The sequence below is a fragment of the Hemiscyllium ocellatum genome, chromosome 39 (genome assembly GCF_020745735.1).
Source record: "Hemiscyllium ocellatum isolate sHemOce1 chromosome 39, sHemOce1.pat.X.cur, whole genome shotgun sequence".
NCBI lineage: Eukaryota > Metazoa > Chordata > Chondrichthyes > Orectolobiformes > Hemiscylliidae > Hemiscyllium > Hemiscyllium ocellatum.
In genome coordinates, this window is record NC_083439.1 from 11,787,465 (window position 1) to 11,807,962 (window position 20,498).

General features: G+C 39.6%; 1 protein-coding gene across 1 annotated transcript in view; it reads left to right on the forward strand.

Annotated features, from left to right (window-relative positions):
- Positions 1-4,107: 4,107 nt before the first annotated feature.
- Positions 4,108-20,498, forward strand: part of LOC132834273 (aggrecan core protein-like) — a 109,074-nt gene continuing 92,683 nt past the window's right edge. The window contains exon 1 of the mRNA XM_060852983.1: positions 4,108-4,163. The gene's annotated coding sequence lies outside the window, so the exon portion shown is untranslated. The remainder of the gene's footprint in view (positions 4,164-20,498) is intronic.

The following is a 20,498-nucleotide window of genomic DNA, read 5'->3' on the forward strand; positions in this document are numbered from 1 at the left end:
TTGGCCCATATCCATCTAAACCCTTCCTAATCATGTACCCTTTAAATGATGTAATATTTTGACCTTGACTGGTTTCTGTGGTAGTTGAATTCTACCAGTTCACCATTCTCTGAGTGAAGAAATTTCTCCTCATCTCATTACTAAATGGATTACCCCGTATCCTTAAACAGTGAGCCCTGGTTCTGGATTCCCCACCATCAAGAACATCCTCCTCTCTCTATTCCTCATAGAGACATAGAGATGTGCAGCATAGAAACAGACCCTTCCGTCCAACTCATCCATGCCAACCAGATATCCCAAACCAATCTAGTCCCACCTGCCAGCACTCGGCCCAAATCTCTCCAAATCCTTTCTATTCATATAACCATCCAAATGCCTCTTAAATGTTGCAATTGAATCAGCCTCCACCACTTCCTCTGGCAGCTCATTCCATTACATATTCCACCCGTGTGAAAAAGTTGCCCCATATCTTTTATATCTTTTCCCTCTCAACATAAACCTATGCCCTCTAGTTCTGGACTCCCCAACGCCAGGGAAAAGACTTTGCCTATTTACCTGATCCATGCCCCTCATGATTTTATAAACCTCTATCAGGTCACTCCTCAGCCTCTGACGCTCCAGGGAAAACAGCCCCAGCCTGTTCAGCCTCTCCCTATAGCTCAAATCATCCAACCCTGGCAACATCCTTGTAAATCTTTCCTGAACCCTTTCAAGTTTCACAACATCTTTCCGATAGGAAGGAGACCAGAATTGCATGCAATATTCCAACAGTGGCCTAACCAATTCCTATACAGCCACAACATGACCTTCCAACTCCTGTACTCAATACTCTGACCAATAAAGGATTCCTGTTGGAATTTTGTGGGTTTCTAAGATATCTTTTATCATTCCTTCAAAATCCAGTGAATATAATCCTAACCAATTCCACCTCTCCTCTCAAGTCATCCCTATCATCCAGGATCAGTCTGGTAAACCTTCACTGCATTCCATCTACAGCAAGAATAGATGGAATATTGCTCAGATAAGGAGACTGAAACTGCACAGACCATATTCCAGGTGTGGTCTCAACAAGGCTCTGTGTACTTGCAGCAAGATGTTCCTGCTCCTATACTTGAATTCTCAAGCTCCAGGAAAGAAATAATGTATTCCTGTTTGAATGTTCTCATATTCTCGACTCTGCAGACTCACTGCTGGCCCCTCCCTGAGGTGTTTGGAGTTGGAACTGATATCAGTTCAAATGCACAAGGTGGAAGGAGATCCCAAAATAATTTGGCTCCACAAGAGAAAAATGAAGCGAACTGTGCAGCTCTCATGATGAGATAGTCTGCCACCACTCACTGTCTAGATAATGGCCATTAACTAGCCTGTACTATGTCATTGTTCCTCCACTCTGTTGTCTGTTATACCAGTGTTCAGCTTCCAGTCAGCCGAATCCTCCAACTCGAAAATTCAGCTCACCTTCATAATCCACATGAAATGACCTTTGCTTCATTCAGTCTCCTGACACCCATTCTGTAAGTCCTGACATGTACAATTAACTTCCTTTACTTTTTAGCTCTCTTTCAATATAAACTAACCAATTCAATCGCGTTACTTGCGAGCTCCTTTCATCCCATCTCACACCTGTTTCCTACAGCCAAGCTCCTTACTTCTTCCAGCTTTTATCTTGCACCTTCTGCTTTCTGGAACTAGTCCCTTCTTGCCATTCTGATATGTCACCTATTTCTACCATTGGTTCCTACTAATAGCTCTTGGGCACTCTCCAACAAAACTTTCTTCCTTCTATCCATCTAAGTGCAAGCATTTTATTTCTCATCAAAATGTGTTGGGGACCCTGCCCCAGTTTGCAACCCTGTGATTATTCAATGTCAATAATCCAAGCTCCCAGAGCTGACCTTCATTTATCTCTACTTTCCATCTGGCTTTTCTTTCATTCAAAGGTCCATAAACCATTACCTGGCTTCCCAGAAGAACGCCTTCAATTTTGTCATATTCTATTCATTGCAGACTGTACCTTCATCTTTGAGGTTTTTAATACTTTTTAAAATGATGATCTCTTAAAACTTCTCCTTGTTGATGTGACTAACTTCCTCTCCGATGACCTCCTGAACTTGAATAAGATTGTAACATTACTATATTCAGGTTGCATGAAGAATGGCCACTGGGGGAAATTAGCAGTGGCCAAAGGAATGGCACTCGGGTATGAAACGTCGAATTCTCTATTCCTGAGATGCTGCCTAACCTGCTGTGCTTTGACCAGCAACACATTTGCAGCTGTGATCTCCAGCATCTGCAGACCTCATTTTTTACTATGAATTAACATTGTCAGGAGTGTAAAGGAGAAATGAAGAGAACCGTTTGCTTTAGGGAATTAGGTGGGGCTCATTCTTCCTAGAACACAGGGAGTCAAATTTGTTTCGGTCATTGGTAGAAAATGGACAACTGGGATTGGGCCATCCATTACACAACTGATCCCACATAGTTTAACAGTAGGTATTCTTCTGGAAGTGATTGAAGTGTCTTTCTAAGCAATGGTGCACCATCTAATGCTCAACATCTGATTGGAGATGGGGCAACTGGGTAACCTCGAAGTTAAAAAGCAGAGAAAACATGAAGACTTGCTTTCAGCATTTTGAAGGATCAAGATTTGAGGAGGGATTTGAAATTATCGACAGCAGCAAAGATCAATATTAATACCCATTGAGTTTATTGATAAATCCTGAACACAATGGGAAAACTGAATAACTCATGGGGTCATCAGATTCATTAGTTACATAGGTTAATGTCACTCTATGGATGTTTTTCGCTTCTCGACTAATCAGTGGGCATATTACATTCCACAGTTAATGAGTCAAATGGAATATGTAACTGACAGGGCTGTTTCACCTTCAAAGGTGGAGAGGAATTTCAGGTGGCACGTTTGGAAAAAGTCATGCATCTGAGCTAAATATATAATTGGACACATTGGTATTAATGAAAGTAATAGTGGTACAGACTGACTAGGAGCTGGAGCCCTGCTTTTATAAATTGTAGCTCTATGCTTCATGGGTTTAGAACATTACATGTCAATATGAGTGATGACTTCAAGCAAGAAATTTCAGCATAAAAGCAAAAAAAAATTCACCTTCAGGCTTCACCCTCACAATGTTATATTCCTCATCCTTGAAAGTTCTTCCTCACTCCCACTCCCCCCAGTGATCCTATTTTCCTTCCTGCCATTATCTTCTTTCACTTCCTTTCCCTTGCTCACTTTCTACCGCCCTTGTTGTCTTAACATCTCACTTTCAACCCTACTTAGTCAGAGCTAATGACCCAGGATGTTTGCTGCCACTTGCTTTGAGGAACTACGGACACTTCCTATAATTTGCAGTGGTTCCAATTTTCTATTTCAAAGATTAAACAGCTGACATGCTAAGTAATTGCTTTCTAATGACCACTAAATCAGCTGCTGAATTTCTTCCTGGCCTGTAATTATAATGAATTATTGTACTTTCCCCTCGCCCGCTCCTAAACAATGAATCCTGTTGTGAAACCATCAATGAATGTGGTTTAGTTCCTTCAGTTGAGTGGGGGTGTTGAAGAAAGAGGAAGATCATTTCAAATACAATTGTAGTTAAGGTCATAGGCTGCCTGATTCAATATGTAATGATAGTGGGCGTTAGGACAGTCTCCTCCCTGCATTCAGAAGTCCACCCTGTCCTGGTAGCTGCCTCCAGCTACTCCATCCCTTCACCACCTTGTGTTCAGTTTGCTCCACCTCCAGTTTAGTGACAGCTGTCAACCCCTGGACCACAGCCTGAGACCTCCAGAGGCGGATCCACAAATTTGGTTGTATCCCAGCACTAGGGAGATACCCACAAGCTGGCAGGAGGAGCTGTGCATCAACTCTCGAGCTCTCCTCATTCTGTGGCTATTGACCTGGCTTGGAGAAGTCTGCGCTAGCTCTGTCTCTCTCTGCTCCTCTCAAGGATCCTGTCTATCAGGGCAAGGATAATTGACCAAGGCAACAGCAACAGGACAAGCAAAAGAAAACATACCAACACACAAAGGAAGAAGGAACGTGAAAAGAAACACCAGCATTGAAGATTTCACCCGAAGCGAGATTTTCCTGCAAGGTGTATGGTACATTCCACATTCCGAACAATTGCACTGAATTGTACAAGGTAATTAGCTTGTGAGAGAAAGAGAGGGTTTTCTTTAAAAAGAACAAGGCATTTCCCAGTGTCTGGGGAACTGCACAGATTTTGTGAAGCAGCAGCTAGCTCATGTGTTGGCTGCTGCCGAGAACATTGAATGTGTTTCCAATTCAAATATCAAGAGGAGAAAAGGTAGTAAAGATTTTTGTGCTTGAGAAAAGCAGATTAAAGCAGCTCTAAGTGATGCTGAATATTGTGCAGCACCTCGTAAAGAAAGCTAGATTTTACTGTTCTTTGGCTGTGGAAAACCTGAACTCCCAGTGGGTGACTAACTGCAGAATGTTTCAGGGCTACAGTGGGGCAGTTGCTAAATTAGATAGCTCAGGGAGGTTCATTTCTTTTTAAGATGCACATTTTAACGTTTGTAATGCGGTGGAGATAATGGGACATCACTTGACTGGTTTGATTATGTTTATTTGATAATGTTGGCTGATGAGTGGAATCTGAGTTTCTAAAGTAAACGATGATGTTTGCTGTTCTGTAGGTAGAGACTTGAAAGTCCGCATTTAGACAGATGTTCAAATATTGGAGATGAACCCAGTACAGTGTGTAGCTGTTTGATACGTCAATGTTATAATTTTAGCTTGAATTTCTCCGAATTAACATGAAACAGATGAAAAGAGGAGTGATCTTATTTAAAGTTGAACCGATAGATAAATGTACAACACTTACCTCCGGCGTCTAATCATTGCTAACGTCTTAACTATTTCTTAAAGCTGAAGGATTTCACTATTTCCTTAACGATTATTCTCTGATTTTTAAAATGAGAGGGGAAAGTGTGACTTGTTCAGTTCTCCAGCTGAATGATAATTTCTTAACTGCTCCTGAGGATATTACTTACCCGTTTGTCCCTCGACTACACAGCAGTTAGTGTGAACGACACAGCCGCCAGATGACGCCAGCTTTCCCTCTATAAACACTGGCTTCTATATGTAGCTGCAACAAGTCTCGGAGCAAGCAACAAAAGCAGTTTTCATGAAGCCAGGAAGGCGAACGTCAAGAAAAAGACGACTGTATGTTTAAAAAAAAACCCAACGCTGCCTCCAATGCAGAAACGGAAACCTAAAGTTTACTTTCTTTTTTGCAAAATATAGTCACTCCGTTTTTTTTAAAAAAACGCACCCCTTGCTACATAGTCTGTGTCTCTTTGCAAACTAACATTGACGCACCTAAAGGAACTTTTTGTTGGTTGAATAACTGGCCACATAGAAAGATGTCAGTCATGAATTTCCAACGTTGGAGCGCTGAGCATGTCCAGGTCACAGTAATGCAAATAAAATTAACCATGTGAAATTCACAGCATTTCATAACCGTCAAAAATAGTTGTGCTCTTGTGGAATTGGATGATACATATATTTAAAATGTGCTCACACTTTAACCTGGCAAGCAAGTAAGATCTTTTCTTGTCCCACCTCAGCACTTTGTTTTTGACCCTCTAGTTTTCAACCATGTTTTACCCCTTTTGAAGTGGGAGTGTCCCACACTGGCTCAGAGCTCAGAGCGTATCATTCCTCCTCCTGTAGCCAGTGGTTAGTCAGCACAGTGTGTCGGCTAGAATAAGCACAAGGGAATGCTCCAGTTTAGCTAGCCTGGCAGCATCCACAGGTAGCAGAGTTGGCGTTTTGAGTCTGCTATGACTCTACGTCCAAATAAGGTGTCGGTTCGGTTTTTCAAATACTTTATTACAGCCGAGTCTGACCGTGTTCCTGTCACTTGGACAGCGATCAGGAACACGCCCAACCACCGGCCACTCTTTCTTTATGAACACTGAATAACTTCTTTGAGGAGATTGGTACCCTGCCGGAGACCAGTGAACTCAATACTGTACACACCAATAAAGGTACCTGTGATCTCCTATCTGTCTGACTCAACCTCACAGAAAATATACCATCTGATACTCAATACAGTACTGCATTGAAGTGTCAGTTTAGATTAGATTACTTACAGTGTGGAAACAGGCCCTTCGGCCCAACAAGTCCACACCGACCCGCCGAAGCGCAACCCACCCATACCCCTACATTTACCCCTTACCTAACACTACGGGCAATTTAGCTTGGCCAATTCACCTGACCCGCACATCTTTGTGACTGTGGGAGGAAACCGGAGCACCCAGAGGAAACCCACGCAGACACGGGGAGAACGTGCAAACTCCACACAGTCAGTCGCCTGAGTCGGGAATTGAACCCGGGTCTACAGGCGCTGTGAGGCAGCAGTGCTAACCACTGTGCCACCGTGCCGCCCACCAGTCTTGGGCTTACTTTCTCAAGTTTATGGAATATATCTCCAAACTACAATCTTCCAACTCCCAGCCAAGAGCACCACATTGTGCAACTACAGCATCTACATTTCTCAAGGGTTTATTTTGCTGCCATTCCTAGCTTCATTATAATTACTTTAATCAGTCTGCTTGGACATGTTATGGCCCACTTCAGAGGCAGGTAGGACTCGAGGTCCCTGGCCCTGAGGTAGGTTCACCAATACTGCACCAGACGCCCTCCTGACCTCTTTATGGATGTTTTTATTCAACTTGTTGAGTGTTGTTATGACCAACATCTGGGGCTAATTTGAGATTTGAACCTAGACCTTCTGACCTGGAAGTAGGGACACTGTTACTACACAGCAAGGCACTCCCTAGAGCTTTACCATTTTAGTCCAACCGATAAATTGTCGAAAGGCAGGGTGAGATTGACTGACCTGAATATAAAGGTAAGCCTTTGTCCAAGCATGGCATTGAGGAATCTCAGTAAAACTGAGGTCAATTAGAAGTTGGGGCTGAACTCTTCACAAGATTGCTAATGAATCACTGGACAAGTCGTAAATTGCGCTTTCAACCATCATAGCCTTAGGCATAAAATTATTGTTTCAATAGGTAGAAGGTGTTGAAGATATCTCTGTTTCTAATTAACTGGTTTCAATCCAAAAAAAATCTTCCATTGTGGATCTGAGTAAATTATTTGTGAATATATTCTAACAGCAGTGATACATTGCCAGGGTTCAACTCCCCCTGGCACTTTAGTTTGTACTGTATATTTACTTAACAATGATTAAAGATCCAGTAAAACAAGCCACAAAAATTCCATTTAAATATTTTAATCAATGTGCTACCAAAGGATATGTGAGTTTTAGTTGCTTCAAATGTCATTACTATTTGTTTCCATATATCCTTGGCATAGCATTGGTTAAATTGTTTTCAAGGATTTATTTAATTGTTTTTGCAATTGAAAGGATGAGTATTCTCCATCAACTCCCTCCCATTTCTTGACAATTTTGTGGAAATATAATATGCCACAAAAGAAATCATTCCACAATGTATCATCATTGTGTTGGAGTGCCACAACACTACAAACCACAACAACATAAGGACAGAATGTCAACATTGGCCAATAAAAAAAAATTAAAGTGCTTGAAAATCATGTTACATTATGGAAGCAATGTCTAGGTACTCTACCTAAGTTAACAGTGTAGAGCCAATTCTCATCAGTAGATGAGATTTGATTTGATTATTTTTAAATTATAATTAATGAGAATTTATGTAATCACCTTGTGACTAAACCAGTTGCTCTAGCAATGGCTCCTAACTGGTTGTCAAGTTCAGATTTACCCTCACAAATAGCTGCTGTAATTAGTTGTAATTACATTAATAACCAAACCAATACCAATGCTCAATTCTGTTCTTCAGATCACAGTGCACTGAAGCTGATGATCTTGTTGTGAAAAATGGGAATTGGATCACACATCTAAAAGACTGTGCAACATTGTGTGGGATTGACAACCATCCCAGATTGTTCCTCAGAGATCTAAAGACTGATAACCATTGGACACTGCTTTGAACAACCCAAAAACTTTGCAAAAATTTGTGGATTCTTTAACCTTTTTAAAAATTAGATACATAATCTTTAGAAGTGGGGTAAAATGGCTATGCAACTTGTCTGGGCTGGTGGTAAGCAGGAAACTAAGTGGTTGAAGATCCAGAGATTTCCAGGGACATGTTAAGTTGGACTCTGCTGGGCACTGACCTTACACTTTTGAATATCTTTTCAAAACTTTCATACAGAGCAGACACATTATGAAAAAAGAGCATTAGATTGTTGAGTGATGCCAGACAATACCAAGAAGTTACATTTTTATCGTACTTTGAACATTGTTAGAAGTCCTAAAGCTGTTATTAGAACCATGATCAATTAAACAGTGATGCCAAGACACAGGTAGTAGATATTAGAACAGATGATCAGAAATTTAGTCAAAGAATTAGGTTTTATAAAGTATATTATGGAAAATAGTGGTGGTCAAACTCAGCAAATCTGACAGTAGCTGTGCAGAAAGAAACAAAGTTGACAAGTTGAATATGACTGCTTCGTAGTTGAAGAAGAAGAGACATACTTGACTCAAAGCATTACTTTTATTTCCCTCTCTTGCTGAGGCCTGCAGTGTTTCACCACGTTCTGCTTTCACATCTCTGTCTTTGATTAGGTTTTCTAATGTGTCTTAAAGCAGCAAAGAACAATGACGTGAAGTAGGAAGGAAATGCCAGAGTCAGACCCTAGTCAGCTGGAAGCGTGGCTGCCAATCAGAATGTGTTGCATTCTGGATCACTATTTTCTGGAAATTCTTATTATTGTCCTTTCCAAGCTGTTAGCCCATCACTTCTTCAATGGTGCCATAATTTATTATTCCTTCCTCTCTCCTTTCCTGACTCTTGCTGGGCAACTATTCCATGTAGATCACACTCTCCGAGGATTCCTAACATGAGAGCTGCAACAGAGAGAGGTGATGGGGAAATAAACTGGGGAAGGCATCATAGGTGTGCTGAGTCTTATCCTCACCCATTATACACACAGCAGGAAGGGTCTTGTGGTGATATCCCAAGCACTGGGCCAGGAAATCCAGGATTACGTACCACCTTCCTTGGATGCGTATCATTCTGTCTGAACAGGTTGATCAAAACAACTACACATCCAGCTGTAGCTCCTTTGATCATGGTCACGTTGGAAAGCCTTGCAGTATTTTTCTAAACCCCCCTCCCACCCTCTTATTTCCTTTCACAGCTTAATACCCAAAGTATGCAACCACTCACATTTATATAAAGCCTTGAACATGTTAAACATCCAAAGTCACCCTGCTGTCTTTTCAGGTAGTTTCAATTCATTCTACACAAAACGTGAGTCAAGCCTGGGCCAGTCGTGTCCTGTTCAGTTCTACACTATTTAATGCAATAATTATGTGGGTAGATCATCAGGGACCTTTCTCTCATTGGATCTTGTGATTTGATGCATAACCAAATAATTCTAGGAGTCATTTCCTGGAATTACATAGGACTCAAATAGAATGATTTCTTTTGATATTGTAATCTAAGAACTTAGAACGTCTGATGAATGTTGAAATCAAAGAGAGAAAATGGATAGGAATGCAAAAAAATCATTGACATTATATCTGCTGTCAATTTTAACCCAACCTCCCACTTGATATTCAGAATGGTTAACGCAGATGTGCCAGCAGCAGATGTCATTCTCTTGATTTTACGTTCCCTCCCAAGTTACGTTTTACCCCTTTTGCATCTTACAATAGAATTACAGGATAAAGTGACAGCAGGAATGTCATCTGACCTAGAATACATCGTGTATGAGGCAAGAAGCAAACCTCATTACCCCATTGTGATCGTAATGGATTGCCCTAATTTTGGCTGGTCAATGACACTTGGCCACAGATTTTGCTTGTCGGTTTTCTCTCAAAGGTTTTTATTTTCTCTTATTTTTTCTAAAATTGAAAACAAAGACCATAATTATTGTAATCTTCTATCTTTGTTGAAAGTGCTCTCAAGCCATCTATCGTACCTTCTTTTAACTCATTCCTTAGTAATGTTTCCAAATTGTGTAATACCTTACCTCCTCGGTCTTGTCTTCTAGCTATACAAGTTAAAAATCAGACAGGGGGTTCACGTAATCAATATCTTTTGATTAAACTTGCCTATTCTCCTGTCCTTTTGAATCTCTGTCAATGTTTACTCTATGACAGTTGGCCATTCACTCAGTCCAACTTGGATAAAAAAAGAATCTCTGGACTTATCAATGTTGTGTAAGATTGATTATGAAAGCAATTTGATACAATAAATGTTGCCAAGAGATATGCATTGTCCTTCCACATCAGTATTTGTGTGTGATGTTAATGCTACGGATGGAGGCATTTATCACTCAGTTGTGAGTGAGCCCACTGCACAGATGATGTTGTGTATGTTGTCATTGGTGTTGTAGGCATTATTGTAATGTTGATTGATCCCTTTGGCAACCTTTATTTATTTTAAAACCATACTTTATTCACAAAAGTATCTTTATATACATACATAGTCCCTAAAGCTGTTCGGTCCTGTGCAAGAACATATTAAAAAACAAACCTAATAGATAGATTAGATTAGATTCCATTCCCTACAGTGTGGAAACAGGCCCTTCGGCCTAACAAGTCCACATCGACCCTCCAAAGACTAACTCACCCAGACCCATTCCCCTCCCCTATATTTACTGTTGACTAATGCGCCTAACACTATGGGCAATTTAGCACGGCCAATTCATATCTTTGGATTATGGGAGGAAAACTGAGCAGCCAGAGAAAACCCACACAGACATGGGGAGAATGTACAAACTCCACACAAACAGTCATCTGCGGAGGGAAATGAACACAGGTCCCTGGTGCTGTGAGGCAGTAGTGCTAACCACTGAGCCACCATGCCGCATGGAGCTTGACTCCATCCAGCAAACAAACCAAAGGCATTTCTTACTTGTTCAAGACTATATTTACATATATTTGAGGATCCGATAACTGAATAGACCCCCATTTAACTACGGTAGGAGGACGTTAGACGGTGGTCTTTCCCCACTGTGCCTTGGCGGCAGCTGCTCTAAGCTTTAGTGTGTCCCTCAGCACATAGTCCTGGACCTTGGAATGGGCCAGTCTGCAACACTCAGTCAGGATCAACTGCTTGCTCTGGAAGACCAACAAGTTTCAGGCAGATCAAAGAGTTGATGAGACCAAAGAGTTCCTCCAGGTGCAGTCGATGTTTGTCTCGTTGTGCGACCCGGTCAACAGACCGTAGAGCACAGAGTCCCACGTCACGGAGCTGCTCGGGATGAACCTCAACAAAAACCATTGCATCTCTCTCCAAAATTCCTTTGCAAAGGCACATTCCAGCAGGAGATGTATGACAGTCTTTACCCACCGGCTGCCAATTCGAGGGCAGCGTGCGGTGGCACAGACTGACCGAGTGTACATGAAGGATATCACAGGTAGTGCCCTTCTCACTACCAGCCAAGTGACGCCTTGGTGCTTGTTGAAAAGTTCTGGTGATGAGGCATTCTGCTAAATGACTTTGACAACCCGATAGGATCCATCCTCTCCACAGGGTTTTGAGGATGCTATGTGCTGACCACTTCCTAATGGACCTGCACTGAAAGGTGTTTTTCTTTGTAAGTTTCTCCATGAAGGACAGGTGATACAGAACAGTCTGACTATTCGAGACATTCCACGGCAGCGAGGCCAGGCCCATCCTTCTCAACACCGGGGACAGGTGGAACCTCAATGCAAGTGTTTGCGAACCATGAGTCTGCGTACAGCTTGATGCAGCCACACACCAAGGTGGCTATCAGGATGAGTACGGTGTTGGATACACTCTTCCCCCTTTATCCAGAGATTTGTACATGGTGCCCCTGCAGACATGGTCCATCTTAGACTTCCAGATGAAGTGGAAGATGGCTCAGGTGACTGCAACAGTACAGGTTCGGGGAATGGGCCAAGCATTTTCTTTCAAATTTTCCAGGAAGATCATCTGAAAGAATCTGAGGAGAATGTTGTTAATCTGTGCTCCAGTATTGACTTTCAGCTTCAGAAATGTGCTCATTTCTTATCCACTTGCTGATTTGAATGGTTATTTATTTATTATCTTTGGAAATTGTCATATCCAACCACTTGATGTAAGTGTATGGTTCCTATGTCTATTATGTTCTCAAATGTGTCATGATCTTCCAAGGTGTATGTGTTCTGGTTTCTTTTCCTCCTCATTCACTCCGTTGATTGACCTCTGATAACTCCTTTACCATCTTCTTTCTTTGTTTTGCACAACTTTTTCCATAAATTCTGTGATTTGTTGAATGTGTACAGCATTTCCTTCTAGCTGTGAACTCACAGTCATCTACACTACCAGCACATCTTTCTCACTATCTGGTGTGTATGCTTTGTGTTGTTTAAACAGTGTCATAGAGTCATTGTGATTTACAGCATGGAAACACACTTCGGTCCAACTCATCCATGCCAACCAAATTCCTAAATTAATCTAGTCACATTTACCAGCATTTGGCATATCCTTCTAACTCTTCCTATTCATATACCCATCCAGATGCTTTTAAATGTTGTAATTGTAAAAGCCTCCACCACTTCCTCTGGGAGCTCATTCCATACATGCACTACCCCCTACGTGAAAAAGTTATCCTTTAGGTCCCTTTTAAATCTTTCTCTCCTGACTTCAAACCTATGCCCTCTAGTTTTAGAGTCCCTTACCTGGGGGAAAGACCTTGTCTATTCACCCTATCCATGCACCTCATGATTTTATAAACTTCTATAAGGTCACCCCTCCAACTCCAATGCTCCTGGGAAAATAACCCCAGCTTATTGAGCATCTCTGTATAGTTCAAATCGTCCTACCCTAGCTACATCTTGTAAATCTATCAGTTCTGTTGCCTTTCTCTTGACCTTAATTGAAGGTTAATCATTTGGGTAGCCATGATCTTCATCAGTCTGCATTTGGGCTCACGTGCTCTGACAATATCTAAAGGTTGTCATGTCGTGGGCCTCTACTTTGCAATTTAATCTTTGTATTCCATTGTGTGCAGAACCCCAAATGATCTGATCGATCAGTCCTTCATCTATTTCTTTGAATTTATCTTTTCTGCTTGCAGTTATCAATCATTTAAGAAGTTATCAATAGGTTCATCTAGTTCTGGCTTCAAGCTTTGAAATTCACCAGTGGATCCAATGATTTGACAATGGCGAGAGACGTGTGCTGAATTTTTCAAGTTATTTTATCTCAGTTTTTACTCATTTCTCTTCCAAGAATTAAACAATTATAAATCTTTCCCTTCTGGCCACAAAAGAATGCAACTGACCTTTCCCTCTTTGCAAGTGCCATTTTGTTTATGTGCAATTTACTACTTGTTCTTCCTCCGTGATTTATTAATTTTCGTTTCCTTTCAATCTAGTTCAGCTTGAAATCTATTTATAATATTGATACCTGCTGCCACCACTAGACCTCAGAAGTTCAAAATTATAACATTTTTAAACTCAATATGGAGTTTCAAGTGTATTCCATTCAGCTTTTCATGTGACTGATGGATTGATGCATTGTTGCTTGGCACCCCTCTGCAATGGGACAGTAAATGTGTCACCATGGATGGACATTCTCACAATAACCAGTTCCAACTTCCTTACAAATAACACACTATGACAGGTAACCAAAACGTGTGTGCTGGAAAAGCACAGTCAGTCAGGCAGCATCCAAGAAGCAGGAGAGTTGACCTTTTAGGCATAAATTCTTCATCTTTCCTGATGAAGAGCTTATGCTTGAAACGTCAACTCTCCTGTTCCTCAGATGCTGTGCTTTTCCAGCGCCACACATTTTGACTCTGATTCCAGCATCTGCAGTCCTCACGTTCTCCTAATATGACAGGTAGTGTCATTGCTAATCTACCAGGCCAGAGAATATTCAACAGATTCTGATATAAAACCAGACAGACAAAATTTTTGCAGAATATAGTGGGACAGCGCCCTGTGTGTACAAAAGACTAGTTTTATCCTTGCATGATGGTGGCATTGACCAGATGTGCACTATTGTCCTGCAATGCCAAGGCTCCTGAGCTGTAGTTTAGTACTTAACATCCAATCTGCAAAGTTTCTTGATCAAGCAGGAATTGTACCCCTGAATTACAGATGATATATTAAAGCAATGGATAATTTAAATGCTGCTTCATTTTTGCATCCAGATAATACGTTGCCCAATATTAAACAGCAGATTACCAGCTTAAGGAGCAATGTCCCAGAAAGCCACTTAACGTGCACATACATCTTTCATCCACCCTGTGGATGCTACATTTCAGATTTCAAACATGATAACTTGGACCAATTCAAACCAACTTTAAATAGGGGAAGCCAGTTAATGAATGAGTGCTGTTGGGTTAGCTGGGAGCCAAATATGACCAGTTACCTAAACCTAATCCCTTCCTCACTCTGCTGGAATGATAGCTTTAAAGGGAAGAAGTGGATCAGGTAGCCATCCTTTTTAATAGTTAATCGTCACAAATATATTCTCAACACTATGTAATAAGTAATTGCTGTCATGGGAAATAAGCTAATAGCGACATTGATGAATAAAGAATATTACCTAGGAAGGATAAAATTTCTTTTTGTCAATGCATTTAATTATAATATAAATCAGGATGGGAGAACCTCCATTCAGTTAGTTTAGCGAAATCGTTCCCTGTCAAAGTTTGATATGATGTTGTAATTCCCAAGAGCAAACCCAGCCGTGTTTCACTGGAATATGTGTGAGATTGTTCTGTATTGTTAAAAAATGTTTGTACATAATGATTCCCAATCTTATTTTTCTTGTTAACAGTAGAATTACAGTACAGATCATGGATGGTTGGTTCCAATGATTGCGGGACTAATTTGAACTGCAGATGTATCAGGATTAATTAAATATTATGGCACAGATGGATAGACACTCCACAGCACTAATAAAATGTCCTGCCTTATGGGGAACTGAGCTATTTGATCTACAGAGCGCCAATTCAATCCTTTATCAATGCTGAGTTAATTGATCTTAGATGGGGCAGCATCAAGGACAGCAGAATAGACCTAATCAAATCAAGGATAAGGAGTGGAATGATCAGTTCCTAGGATTCTGTTTCGAATCTGTGTGATCTGCAGGAAAGTGAGCAACATGAGGACAACAGAGGACAGCGGGTTCAATTTTGGTTATATGATGTGCCTCACAGGTAAAAATGCACACTAACTAGATTCTATGCATGATCTGTTAAATTTAAAACTGAAAAATTTAAAATGGTGATTTCTTAAAGGTTATAATATGGTTCTAAGTGGCTTTTGAGGTCCATTACCTTTGAAGATTTTACATGAAACATTTTTGTTTGAATGCAATTTGTGGGAAAGTATAACTATCAAGGTGAAAGTGATATGTGACTGCTTTCCCAAACAGAGTTTTCAGAAAGGTGCCATCCTTTTAGGAGATAGCTTGAGCAATGCCTAGAGTCCAGTGGTAACACATTTGACTTTGAGTAAGCCTGTAGACTGATATTTCATTGCAGTAGTGCTGTAGTGACTGTGAAAGAGAAACTAATTGCAGGGCCTATCTTCTTACTTTCGGTGCGTCCAGCTCACGTTAAGATGCCCCGGCTATATTTTCATGCAGTCGCCATATGAATGGATCGTTTCCTTTCGAGTTTTACTGTCGCTCGTCGACGCATGGATCCCCCTATCTAGCTAACCACAGCCAGGTTAAAATAATGTGGACCAGAATATCAACAAGGTGAGGAATGAGCTGAATTTTTCAACCGTTTGATTACGTTACCACTCATCATCTGTCATGTGTCGCATGCACTTTAATTCTTAACACCATGATTACCCACCACCAATTGCTATCTGACTTAAAATACTCTAATTTTTATTAATAAAATGTTAAAATTTTAAAAATCCTCGTTAAAATCAATACTATTTAAAATTAACCTAAACCCTTATTTAAAAACAATTAAAATTAAAAAGTTCTTAAATTATGTCAACTGGAGAATCCTAAGAGTCCATAAAAATCCTTAAAAGTTCGAGAGTCGAAGATAAAACAAGGTTTGCGATGTTCTGAGCAAAAGATTTAAATTTCTCAATCCCGAAGTCTTTCATTAGTTTATTGTTCTTTTGGAACTATTTTCCTCGGGATCCCATCACAAAACCATACAAGGATATTTTTGTTCCTTTTATAAGGTCCAATATTTCCTTTTCCAGATGTTTATATTTGGTTTTCTTTTCTTCCCAGGCCTGTTCGAGTGAGTTAATTTGTAGGTCTGTTCTAAATGTTACATCAATCACGATAATCTGATTTTCCTTTTTAAAAGTTAAGTCCGGTATCCATAATTTCTCGGTATTATCTTTAATACGTGATTCCATGTATATTATCCATCCTTTTTTCTTAATAAACTTTGTTAGTTCTTCCATTACCCTATGGTGTCTTTTTATCCTCATACTTTTAACATAGGGACACCATCCTGAGATATGCGCAATTGTTTCAGAATTATCATTACATCTCTGACAACTCTTGATATTAAACAGCTTTCCATACGCTAGCGACGCCCGTGTTGGATATAGGTTCATTCGTAATAAGATCGAATTTATTACTTTGGACATCTTCATGTGTTGTATTTTTGTCAACCAGTTATTAGAGATATTATCATTCTTAAAATAATGGGTACCAGCCCCTTGACAGGGCAAGGCCATCCATCTCTGAAGTTCCATAGATCTCTAGTTAGCATAGTTCTTATTGCTAAATTCTTCTATTCCATCACTCTCTTCCTCAATAATATCAGATTCTCCCAATTGTCAATTTATATTTGGATTCCAGATATTTTCTAATATTTTCAATTTGCTGAGCTTGTGCATTTTCGTGACGAGACTACCGCCTGCGAATGAAAACGAGGCATCCTCAGATTTGTACAGCATTTCGTATTTCCTCAAAATCACATTTGGAATAAATGTTGACAATCTATTCACCGCAAGGCCGCCATCCTGGGACTTTGTATATAATAGCCCATCCGTGATGGATTGTGGGAGATGTAATATTTCTTTGATTGCATTTTTAATTATGTTATCCAGTTTATTGAGATAGTTTAATGATACCTCTGATAAAATTAAATAATAATATAATCTAGGGATAAAATAAATTTTTAAAAGTTCCAATTTCTGAACAGGTTTTAAAAGGGATCTTTTAAGATTTTCAATCCATAGACCTAGTTGGTTTTCCCAATCCGATAGGCTTACAGCAATCCATGGGTCTACCTTTGCTCCTAAATATTTATCAGTATTTCCTGGATCTATGAATTGTATATTACCCTCGTTAAACTCCCAATTTGCCTTATCATTTTATATAAACATTTTGTTTTTATAAGTAAAGTAATACCCTTCTGTTTTCTTATATTGACCTCCATCCCTGTATTATTACAAAATTTCTCAACCAGTTTAAATTGTATGCTTATAGGATTGGCTAATCATAGGATTGGCTAATTAAAGCTATATCATCAGCAAATGCTCAAGTTGCACAATGATAGCTCTCTTTATCTTGACCTAAAAATAATCCTCTTTTTCTTTCTTCGATAGTGCTTATAAGGGGTCCATAACTATATTAAAAAGAATTGGTGATAACGCATCACCTTGTTTGACCCCTCTTAAAATTTTAATCTTATCAGTTTTACAACTAAAATCTTCAATCTGAGTAAAATTATTTTCATACAAATTTGTAATTAATTTAATAAATGTTGGGGGGAGCTGAATTCTTTTAAGGGCACTTATTATTAATTTATGTCCTACAGTATCAAAGGCTTTCTCCAGGTCTACGAATACCACTACTAAATCAATTTTATTCTTCTTGGCTCCATTTAAGATATTCTCCAGGATTTTAATATTTTCTTCACATCCTGCCACACCTGCCATAAAAGCTTTTAGCCTCTTATTTAAGTTTATAATTCTACTTAATCTATTGGCTATAATTTTTGTAAACAGCCGCATATTTGGACCTATTGTGATTGGTCTCCAGTTATTAATATCATTTAATCCGTCCTCATCACATACTTTGGGAATCAGCACTGTTATACTTATTTTAACTTTATCCGGGATTTTACCTGTTTTTACCCAAATGGTATATATTCCAGGAATTGTCATATTATCTTTGTTAAATATACTAATTATTTCTTTCAGCATCATCCGATCTGGTCCCGTCGCGGTTTTAACATCCATCGCCTTCACAGCCTGATTTACGTCTTCTACCATTATAGGACCAGTCAGTATGTCACATATTGATCCCTCAATCTGACCTTTGTATTTAACAAAACCCCTTAGATTACTTTTATCATTGGAATTAGATAGTCTCTCTTTAAAATATTCATCTAATTCCTCTTTGCTAAGCGGACATTCACACTTCGCCAGAGCCCCCATCAGGGTTCGAGCTAAATATTGCCTTTTAGTTTTATATAAAACCTGTACTTCTTTGAACTTTCCTTTTTTTCTACTGGATCTTCTCTTAGCGTTATTTACCTTCTTATTACCCTCTTGTCTACTATCCTTCTGCTTAATACCTACTTGATTTTCATATTTCAATTTCTTTGACTTATTATTCTCATTATTATTCTCTAATTTACCGACTATCATATCCATAATACTATCGTAGTCCTTCAGTATACCTTTACTCTTACTTATTTTATCCTCAATTATCTCTACTAATTCTGTAAGTGAGCTATCTTTATATCCTACACTCCCATTAATATTACTATTACCTTGATGACTATGCTCACCAGCTCCTATCTCCTCTATTACAGTATCTATATCCAGGTCACTTCTCTCACTTTCACTTTTATTATTATTACAAGATTTCGCTGCTCGTTGGATGCTGCCTGAACTGCTGTGCTCTTCCAGCACCACTGATCCAGAATCTGGTTTCCAGCATCTGCAATCATTGTTTTTACCTTATTATTACAAAGGACCACTTCCTGACTTAAGCCTGCAACTTTATCGCGACTTTTACTATGTTTATTTAACAATCTCCTTTTATCGGAAATCTGTTTTGCTGTTTTAGTTCCCAATTTTTCCGCAATAGGTTTATTGATATTTTTACAACCTCTAAATTCTAATTCTACTTGTTGCAATATTTTAATTTCAGAATTAGACCATATACCTCTTTTACCTTTCTCTCCTTTTTCCAAGTTATCTTTATTCTCTTTTTTCCTCTTATCGTTTCTCAGATTGGGTGCCTCTCGTTTTCCCAATCCTCTAGCTGTTGTAAATTTCAATGGGCACATTTCACATTGGTATGATTTCTCGTCTTCCCTCTCTTTAGTACTGCACTTAGAATAGTGACATGCGACTGCGTGATAGTTACCTCTCCAGCCACACTTGCTACATTTAATTCTTACCGCTTTAATTCCTTCACATAATTTTAAATGTTTCCTAAACAATCCCATAGTATTATAAATATTGTTACAAAATTTACACATAAAATTGTCTAACGGGTATTCTATTATTATCTCTAATTTTTCTTCCTCATTAATAACCGGATAAATAATCCTACTCTCACTCCTTTCCTTGTTGCTCTCTAGTTCTCCAATTTGACTAAAATCAAATGGCCATTTAAAATTTGAATTAAAAATTGTCTAGCTGTTAAATGAACCAGACTCTAGAGGGGCCTTCCCTAAGAGTCCTTCCATTCGAATTTGGTCCTGATTACTCTGGACTTTTTTATTGGCTTCCTCGTGCCTGCCAGAGGGCAGCCATGCTGGAGTAACTCTTAGGGTCTCTTCCCTTTGTGTTGAAATGGATTGTCTCGTCCATGTTTGGCTAACACACTGAGCACACGGTGCTGCCAATAACAACCGTGCGGAGCAGTTATTTTCCCGGTCTCCCACCCAACCGGAAATTTTGGAGTTAGACATAATCGCCACTGCCAAAACTAGGTTTCTATCATTGACCGAATGGTCACCAGCCGTCTCGTATCTTTTCTCTGGTTGTTATTAGCCGACCTGATCTGAGTAATGCTCTTACAACAGAAGGAAATGGGAAGAACTGTCAGTGGCATACAGCATATGTTAAATCCAAAGGTATAACCTTACAAATAACACAATATGACAGGTAACCAAAGCGTGTGGTGCTGGAAAAGCAGTAAGGTGTTTGACAAGGTTCCTCATGCAATACTGGTTAGCAAGATTAAATCATATAGAATACAGGGAGAACCAGCCATTTGGATACAGAACTAGCTCAAAGGTAGAAGACAGAAGGTGATGGTAGAGGGTTGTTTTCAGACTGGAAGCCTGTGACCAGTGGTGTGCCACAAGGATCAAGTGCTGGGTCTGCTGCTTTTTGTCATTTATATAAATGATTTGGATGTGAACCCATAGGAGATATAATTAGTAAGTTTGCAGATGACACCAAAATTGGAGGTGTAATGGACAGTGAAGAAGGTTACCTCAGAATACAATGGGATCTTGATTAGATGGGCCA